Here is a 9,611-nt window from a genome sequence, read left to right on the forward strand (position 1 = left end):
CACTGACAGGAGACTGTCAAAGTAAAACAGGAAGTACACAGAGGTTCAGACAGGAGGAGAGAGAGCACGGGGAGAACACAGACATAACAGGCTGGGGAAAACATGGAATAAAACATGAGGGGAGACGAGGGCTCACAGATACATAGAGGGGCACACAGGGGATAAAAGTCACAAGGGGAAATCAATTAAGGAACAAAATACAAAAAGACATGAATACTAAGACTGCTGGGCCAACATGGCCCAGGATCATGACACAACTGAGGTGAATCTTTTAACCAGAGCAAGATATGTTTTTAGAGAATATCTGTTCCTCACATTCTGGAAACAGCACACAGTTTGTGAGGTGAAGGGCTGAGAGTAAAACCCACAGCTGGAGTCAGATCTAATTCATTCTCTGAAACTCCAGGTGCAGGAGTGAAATGGAAATGGAGGGTGGTGAAGAAGAGGAAGCGCTCCATCCTGGCCAGACTCTCTCCAAGACAAATCCTGCGACCTGCAAGAGAGAACTACTTTCATCAATGTAACCTAAACAGTGATAGTTGAGCTCACAAACCTGCAGAAAAGGGAATGAATGCATCTCACTTGACAAATTAATTCTCTTTGTCCAGGAAGTGAGCAGGGTAAAAGCTGTGTGGTTTCTCCCACTCCTCTGGATCATGCAGGACAGATGTCAAGAGAGAAAAAAACGTGGTTCCCTGATGAAATTACAAAACACAAACTGAAAATGCTTTCTATATTGTATATAACTCATATGGAAATCAAAGAAAATGGACATGCTTCTTATGACAGAAAACTGCTTCCAGATGAAGATGAATATTGGAAAGAATCAGAATCATTTACCTTGACACATCTTCCAATATTCATAAAGGGTGAAGCTGAACAAATTTTCAGCCCAGCTTTAATTTTCTATTACAGTTTTTGCCCACTGCTTGAACACATTTTGCAAAACCCCGCTCGCTGTGCCAAAACTGTACACACAAGTACACATGACACAACACTGGGAAATATACTATTCACATCTGTGCCAAATTGGAACTCTACTCCCAAAACCTAAACTCTGCTGTCAAAACCTAACATTCCTTTGTCAAAATGTAACTCTGTTGACAAAATGACACATACTTGCATCATATGCAAACACTCACAGATCAGGGGGAACACACTAGTCTGCTGTACATAAAACACTGCAGTCCTTGATTCCCATTGTTTATTCAGAAGGCACATTTACAGGAGACACATTTCCAAACAACCATAAACGCAAATAGACCTACTCAATACTGTACATTGCAGTACCATGAATACAGGTACAGCAAATAAAACAACAACAACACAATAGTACTGCAATAGAAAAAACACTATACTGTAAACACAAAAAACCATGACAATTGTGCATAAGTGGGCTCATGGATCCCGCCGTCTGTTGGGGTCTGGCCACAGGACCTCATCAACATCGCAAGCAATGTCCTCTCCCGCTAGGCACCGGGGTAAATATCCTCTTGCTCTCCCTCCATCCATGCTTGCAAAGTTCTTGGAATGGCTACGCTGAGGGCTTTTTGTAGTTGGCTAATTGGTGTTCGGTTTTGCAAGTAGGTGCCTTCAGGTGTGTATTTGAGTGGTTGCAATTACCCGATGTGTTTTGTATTTTGGATACATGTGTTTTCCGAATGGCACCCTGAGATTTCATTTTGTGAGCGAAGTGTCTTATGTATGAAATAGAGTGTAGTATGCAGGACCATGTGTGTTGCATGAGGGAGTAGGTGTGTTGCATAATTGGTACTGGGGTGCAAAGCAGCGCTTTTGTTTAAGGTAGGGGTACATGTGTTTGAGGTATGGTAACAACAGCTTCACGTTGTGTTACTTTAGTCTAAGCATGGGTTTATAGTGTTCAAGCAACGGGCAAAAACTGTAATTGCATTTTAATTTTCAGATTAATTTAAATTCACTTAGGTTCAATTCAATTTTATTTCTACAGCGCCAAACCTCTAGGCGGTTTATATTTTAGGGTAGACCCTACAATCATGTTGCTTCACAACAAAGTTCATCTTTAGGTGTTGTATATTGTAAATTCAGGTCTTGCTGAGAACTGGCTTCACAACAGAGGAGCCTGCGAGATGATGGCATTTCTTACTCTCTTTTTTTGGAAACTCCAGGAACCTCAAGTAAGCCTGCACTCTGAGAGAGTTTAAGACACGATGGAGCTTGCATAGTCAAATTATTTTAATTCTGGCTTTGAGGCCTTTTTTCATATGACAGGGAAGCAGTTTAGAGTCTATAATCACTGTTAAAGAGCATATCCTGGCCAAGTCAGATTCTTTAGTTTAGTCTGAATTAAGAGACAGAAACATAGTGGTGATCCAGACCTTTATCTTTTCAAGCTAATTCTATAGTTTAACTATTTGATTTGATCTGACCTCATGGATAAACACAACTGAGTATCATTTGCATATAGGCATACAACTGTTTGCTTTGTTTTCTAATAACATTACCAGTGCCAAGCATGTATTACTTGGAAAGAATTTTAAGAAGTGAGCCCACTCCTTGTTGCACGGCCCTTCAGGTTCTCTGTCTGCCCTGCAAGCACTACATGCCATTTGTTCTCAGTTTGGTGACAGTCCCCACCAAGGCCTTTCCCAAACTGCAGTCTCAGTTCATGCTCAAACCATCTGACATCATTTACTATGAATCCGTGTCTGTGTGCATCTGTGTGATGTCAAGTCTCAGATGCAGTTTTGCCATGTTGTGTGAACATCTTCATCTGACTGGGCTGAGGTAGAAGTGGAGGGCTAGTCATGGTTTTAAAAACAAATTCCGAGTATAACAGTGGCCTCCTGCCATATCATCGCTGCCAGAGGACTCCACGCCTGCTGGTTCTGTTTTGTCGCTGCCAGGGGTCTCCGCACCTGCTGGTCCTGCTTCTGTTCCCACTGGGGGGTTCTGGAGAACGGAACCAGCTGTCTCCGCTGGAGGATCGGAGTGGCCCGTTCAGTTGTCTGTCTCTGTTGGAGGCTCCAGGGAGTTCATCCAGCCATCAGCGCCACCAGATCCTCCACCTACGGCTTCCACACCATTGACTGCACTGCCACCACTTGCTCCATCACCTGTGGCTTCCACGCCATTGCCTGCAGTACCACCACCTGCAGTTTCCACACTGTCACCTGCAGCTGCATTTTCCACTAGTGGTGAGTGGATCGATCCACATATCGATTGTACCAATACCAGGTCGGCATCGGATCGATACTAGCCTGGTGAGATCGATTCTAAACTTTAAGTTCCGGACTTGTTTGCAATGCTGTGGTTTTGGCAAAGACGAAACAGTCAGGTCGTCGAGGTTTGCGTAGACTTTTTATTAAAAATCTTTCTAATAAATATTGATAATATTCATTTTCTATAAGCGTTTTCTATTTAATTACAAACTTTGTGCCAAATATGTTCTGGGTTTTAAGTATTTAATAATAAAAAAGGAAACATCACAAAAAACGCTTGAGATCATGAAAATGAGATTTGTTGAGATTTGTATCGGTGATACTGGCCTGTATTTACATGTAGCCTGGCTAAATTAACCAGCCCAGAACACAGATTATCTTTGGGGTTCTTTTAATCTGAATGATGAAGTAAGTGCTCAGAAGAAAATAACAAGGTTGTAAAAATAAAGAAATAAAATTGTTACAGACAGCTCCTATCCAGTAACAGCTTTGTGCTCTGGTAACCCACTGCTACTGCAGGTTATTTCCCCAACTTTATCAGCATCTGGAACTCAAGGACATCTAGCGTCATTTCGTGTCTGATATAAACCCAAACATAAATAAAACAAAACTTAGCAGTGCAAAAATAACTGTAGTGGCTTCTCAGTGCATTAATCCAGCAGAAAACGGAATATGGATCCCTCTGAGACGAACGGCGAAGTTGGTGGCAGCTACTCCTGGTGCCTTAACTGTTGCACACTTTGCGTTCAAAACAGATCACGCAGCGAAAAAAGGCATTGCACACCCACATAAAACCAATGCAAGCTAGCACTCATGCATGTCTCCGTAGATCCCCATGATCCCTTCCGCTCTCAGAGGTACCCCAAAAGAAAAACAGTGCCATCCAGTGGCATGTCCCATAATATCGAACTTCCACCCGGCTACATACATGGTATCGCATCGATACCAAAATATGCAGTATCACACACCACTAGTTTCCACACCGTTGACTGCAGCTCCACCTGCCTTGTCTGGTCCTGCCTCGTCTGGGCCTACATCATCCAGTCCACATCCTCCTCGGCTGGCATGGCCAGCTTGTTCACGCCTAGCACACCGTCGTTGGCCACTTTCCAGGCCGTAGGCTGAGGAACATTGCCGTCATGGTCGGCCTACTGAACGGTGTTGCTGCCTTCCACATGTCGTGTCAGTAGTCCTCCTCCGTTCAGCAAGCCTTCGATCGGCTGAAGCAACATTTCTCATGTGTGCCCATCCTGATCCAGGTTGACCTCAACAAGCCTTTTGTGGTGGTGTTTTGGACTCAGAGGTTGGGGTAGTGCTGTCCCAGCTCTCCAATGGAAAGCTTTGTCCCTTTAAAGTTTAACTTTTAACATTTATGAATTCATCACCTATCATCTTTTTGTTACTTAAACGACTTTCACATATTTTTTCTGGGTTTTATGGTCTAGCAGTGATCCACTGAAATAGATGAGGTGCTTTTTGAACTCTGGCTTGTTGTAAAACTCCTTGTTCTCAATATTTGCATTTAGGACAAAGGAAACTCAGAAAGAGGTCATTGCCATTTTGTTCTGAATCACTTTACCCTCCACTTTGTCAATATAATAATAATAATAATAATAATAATAATAATGGATTGGATTTATATAGTGCTTTTCAAGGCACACAAAGCGCTTTACAATTCCACTATTCATTCACTCTCGCATTCACACACTGGTGGAGGCAAGCTACGGTTGTAGCCACAGCTGCCCTGGGGCAGACTGACAGAAGCGAGGCTGCCATATCGCGCCATCGGCCAGAGGCGATATGTTTGCTTGTGTAGTTTTGGTGTAATTGTGCTGTAGAAGTACTGGGGCGGGAAGATTGTGCATTTGTTTGTTGTTCAGAATTTGTATCATGTGAAAAAATGTCATGCCATTGTTCACATAGTGTTGAATAATTTTTATTATCTAGTATTTTTAACTATTCAGACTGTTATACAGGTAGATGGTAAATTAATGGATAAGACTGGGTTATACAAAAACCTTGAAAATAAAATTTAAAAGTGGTTTATTTAATTTTGTAGATCATGTGAATTGCTTTGAAATAACAAATAATAAAACCCCACAGAAAGGACTAATTTAAAACTAAAATAAGACCTCCTTTAGTACATGAGACTGGGGAGTACATCAACTTTGGAGCATAAGCAGCAACACAGCAGTTTTTTTCTTTTTCTAGATCACAAAAGTGTTTCAAAACACTTTCTAAACACAAGCGATTATTATTATGCATTAAACTGAGCTGGATTCTTTAACAGGCCAACAGAAGTATATTGCTATGGCACATTACCTTTACTGAGCAGAACAGAAATGTTAGAAATCTTACACTTGGGCCTTAACTTTGTTAAGAACACCTCTTCATCACATACAGGAAACAGCACACAGTTTGTGAGGTGAAGGGCTGAGTGTTAAGCCCACACTTGGAGTGAGATCTAATTCGTCCCCTGAAACTCCAGGAGCAGGTGTGAAACGAAAATGCTGCAAGAGGGTTGCGAAGAAGAGGAAGAGCTCCATCCTGGCCAGACTCTCTGCAAGGCAAATCCTGCGACCTGCAAGAGAGAATTCATGAAAAATTGATTGCTCTCCTGTGAGCAGATGTAACCTTAACAGTGAGGAGCTCACAAACCTGCAGAAAATGGAATGAAAGCATCTCTTTTGACAAACTTTTTCTCTTTGTCCAGGAAGTGAGCAGGATAAAAGCTATGTGGTCTCTCCCACTTGTTGGGATCATGCAGGACAGATGTCAAGAAAGGAAACATTGTGGTTCCCTGCAGAAATGACAATACACAAACTGAAAATGCCTCCTGTATGTTAAATAATAATGTCTTATAGTAATTAGTTATGTTACACACAGTCCTTATTATCCTCAACCAGTCCAAGTACCTGATGGGCCACAGCTTTGTTGAGTATTTTGTTGAGCTTTGTTTTCCATAGTAGCTGTGTTATTCAGTCTTACCTTCTCGATAAAGTGACCCTGAAAAGTGATGTCTCGGGTGGTTTTGTGAGGAAGTGCAGTGGGGTTGATGCTGCTCAGTCTCTGTGTCTCATGGATGACGGCGTCAGTGAAGGGCAGATTTTTCCTGGTGTGTATATCAAGTCAAATGGTCAGTGAAGGGCAGACTTTTCCTGTCAGCAACCTGCACCTGTTGGTCTTCTATGACCCTCCTCAGCTCCTCCTGGACCTCTTCTGGTACATGAAAGACAAAGTGGACACATTTTATCTCTGAAAACCCTAAGCTACAGTGGGGCAAAAAAGTATTTAGTCAGCCACCGATTGTGCAAGTTCCCCCACTTAAAATGATGACAGAGGTCAGTAATTTGCACCAGAGGTACACTTCAACTGTGAGAGACAGAATGTGAAAAAAAAATCCATGAATTCACAAGGTAGGATTTGTAAAGAATTTATTCGTAAATCAGGGTGGAAAATAAGTATTTGGTCACCTGAAACAAGGAAAATCTCTGGCTCTCACAGACCTGTAACGTCTTCTGTAAGAAGCTTTTCTGTCCCCCACTCGTTACCTGTATGAATGGCACCTGTTTGAACCCATCATCTGTATAAAAGACACCTGTCCACAGCCTCAAACAGTCAGACTCCAAACTCCGCCATGGCCAAGACCAAAGAGCTTTCGAAGGACACCAGGAAAAGTATTGTAGACCTGCACCAGACTGGGAAGAGTGAATCTACAATAGGCAAGCAGCTTGGTGTGAAAAAAATCAACTGTGGGAGCAATCATCAGAAAATGGAAGACATACAAGACCACTGATAATCTCCCTCGATCTGGGGCTCCACGCAAGATCTCATCCCGTGGGGTCAAAATGATCATGAGAACGGTGAGCAAAGATCCCAGAACCACACGGGGGGACCTGGTGAATGACCTGCAGGGAGCTGGGACCAAAGTAACAAAGGTCACCATCAGTAACACACTACAACGGCAGGGAATCAAATCCCGCAGTGCCAGACGTGTTCCGCTGCTGAAGCCAGTGCATGTCCAGGCCCGTCTGAAGTTTGCCAGAGAGCACATGGATGATACAGCAGAGGATTGGGAGAATGTCATGTGGTCAGATGAAACCAAAGTAGAACTTTTTGGTATAAACTCAACTCGTCGTGTTTGGAGGAAGAAGAATACTGAGTTGCATCCCAAGAACACCATACCTACTGTGAAGCATGGGGGTGGAAACATCATGCTATGGGGCTGTTTTTCTGCCAAGGGGACAGGACGACTGATCCGTGTTAAGGACAGAATGAATGGGGCCATGTATCGTGAGATTTTGAGCCAAAACCTCCTTCCATCAGTGAGAACTTTGAAGATGAAACGAGGCTGGGTCTTCCAACATGACAATGATCCAAAACACACCGCCCGGGCAACAAAGGAGTGGCTCCGTAAGAAGCATTTGAAAGTCCTGGAGTGGCCTAGCCAGTCTCCAGACCTCAACCCCATAGAAAATCTGTGGCGGGAGTTGAAAGTCCGTGTTGCTCGGCGACAGCCCCAAAACTTCACTGCTCTCGAGAAGATCTGCATGGAGGAATGGGCCAAAATACCAGCTACTGTGTGTGCAAACCTGGTAAAGACCTATAGTAAACGTTTGACCTCTGTTATTGCCAACAAAGGTTATGTTACAAAGTATTGAGTTGTATTTTTGTTATTGATCAAATACTTATTTTCCACCCTGATTTACGAATAAATTCTTTACAAATCCTACCATGTGGATTCATGGATTTTTTTTTTTCCACATTCTGTCTCTCACAGTTGAAGTGTACCTCTGGTGCAAATTACTGACCTCTGTCATCATTTTAAGTGGGGGAACTTGCACAATCGGTGGCTGACTAAATACTTTTTTGCCCCACTGTATAGTCAAGAAATGCAATTTACATCACTTCTTTCCTTTGATTTTGTTATGGTCACTCCTTCCTGTCCATTGGCATTTTCAAATCGAGGATTACTCAGGCACCTCACCCTATATCTTTGGATATTTGGCTATAAGCAGAAGTGCCCATCTCATCTCAGTGTTTGCCGGCAGCAAACAGATTCATTACTGTAATTAAAAGGTTATCATCATGGAAGTGACTTTTGATAATCCCAGCCTTCTGCACATAGACATTTAACAGCAAAGTCACTAAAATAAAGTTTAAGGAGCTTCAGTAGTATAAAAAAAAGTTGTCCAACACTTATTTTACATTTACTTCAAAGCTCTGTGATGCAGGTTCAAGAACAAAAGTTATTCTTTACAAAAAAAACAAAAAAACAAAACAAAGACTCCACTATGAAAATAATCTCTCTCTATTGATTAACAGAAAAAATTGCAACACGTTGCACATAGACATTAACATTAGCAAATGATTGAATCATCATATTCAAATCTGTGTCCATAGACAATGGAGCAGATTATGTTAGAGACTGCACAGTTAATTGGTTGGGTTGTATCAAAAGCTTCTCCTGTGCCCTCCCCCCCAAAAAAGGAAAAAAAAGATATTTAAGTAAAATTTCAGATAATACTAGTTCATCCCAGTTTAAACAAACTCAACTGTACCTTTAGATTTCTTGAAAATATCAATAGGTATTGACATTCCTCCATAATCTTGTCTTCACATGCAAACATGCAATCAACAAGTGCCTCCTTCACTGTCCTGTATCCTGCCAGTACCACCACTTTTTTTAGGTCCCAGATAGATGGTGAAGACTGATCCATATTTCTTAAATAACTAAGAACAGTGGAGTATGTTGATATTTTCACAGACATCGGAAGATCAAAGGTGAAAAAGCTGCCACAGGGGGGGAAAAAAATCCCTGAAAAGTTGCCACAAAAAAAACTGACCTCCATTAATGAGATATCAAGTCTTTTCAGGTCCAGCTGCAGAAGATTCCCCAGTAGGGGAAATGCTCTCGGTCCTGGAGGCTCCTTTACATTTCTTTTGGAACTGAAGCTTGAGGAAGAGATGAAGAGGATCAGTATCAGCACAATCAGAACCATTACTAAGAAGACAGAGTTTGTTGACTCAATAAAAACAGCATCTATTGTCCCCATGGCCTTGAAAGAAAATATCCAAAATGTGTTATTTGAACTGAAAGAGACAATTTTTTTTCTCAGAATGTTTCAAAATTTATAGAAAAACTATTTTTTTAGACATTGTCAAAGAGCAAGAAACATGTATATAAACCACAGCTAGCACACTAGACTGTGACTTCTGTGGTAGTGAATTAATTGCTTAATGACTGGCAGGTGGGTTGAAGAGAGAGAGAGACAGACTCAAAGGCTCTTGATGCTGCAGCTGGAGCTGGTGTGGTGCCTCAGGTCCTAGTCTGCACTATACAGCATACTTTCTCTTTTAGTGTACACTTCTATAATTGGCAAATTCTGATCTATAATAATACCTAGATAC

General features: G+C 41.9%; 1 pseudogene; it reads right to left on the minus strand.

Moving 5' to 3' along the window:
- Positions 1–311: 311 nt before the first annotated feature.
- LOC146617550 (cytochrome P450 2K1-like) lies at positions 312–9,256 on the minus strand (annotated as a pseudogene).
- Positions 9,257–9,611: the final 355 nt, after the last annotated feature.

Source organism: Diplotaxodon limnothrissa, linkage group LG15 (assembly GCF_057381915.1).
Source record: "Diplotaxodon limnothrissa isolate DT_005_m linkage group LG15, D_limnothrissa_male_GT1.1, whole genome shotgun sequence".
In the NCBI taxonomy this organism is placed as follows: Eukaryota; Metazoa; Chordata; class Actinopteri; order Cichliformes; family Cichlidae; genus Diplotaxodon; species Diplotaxodon limnothrissa.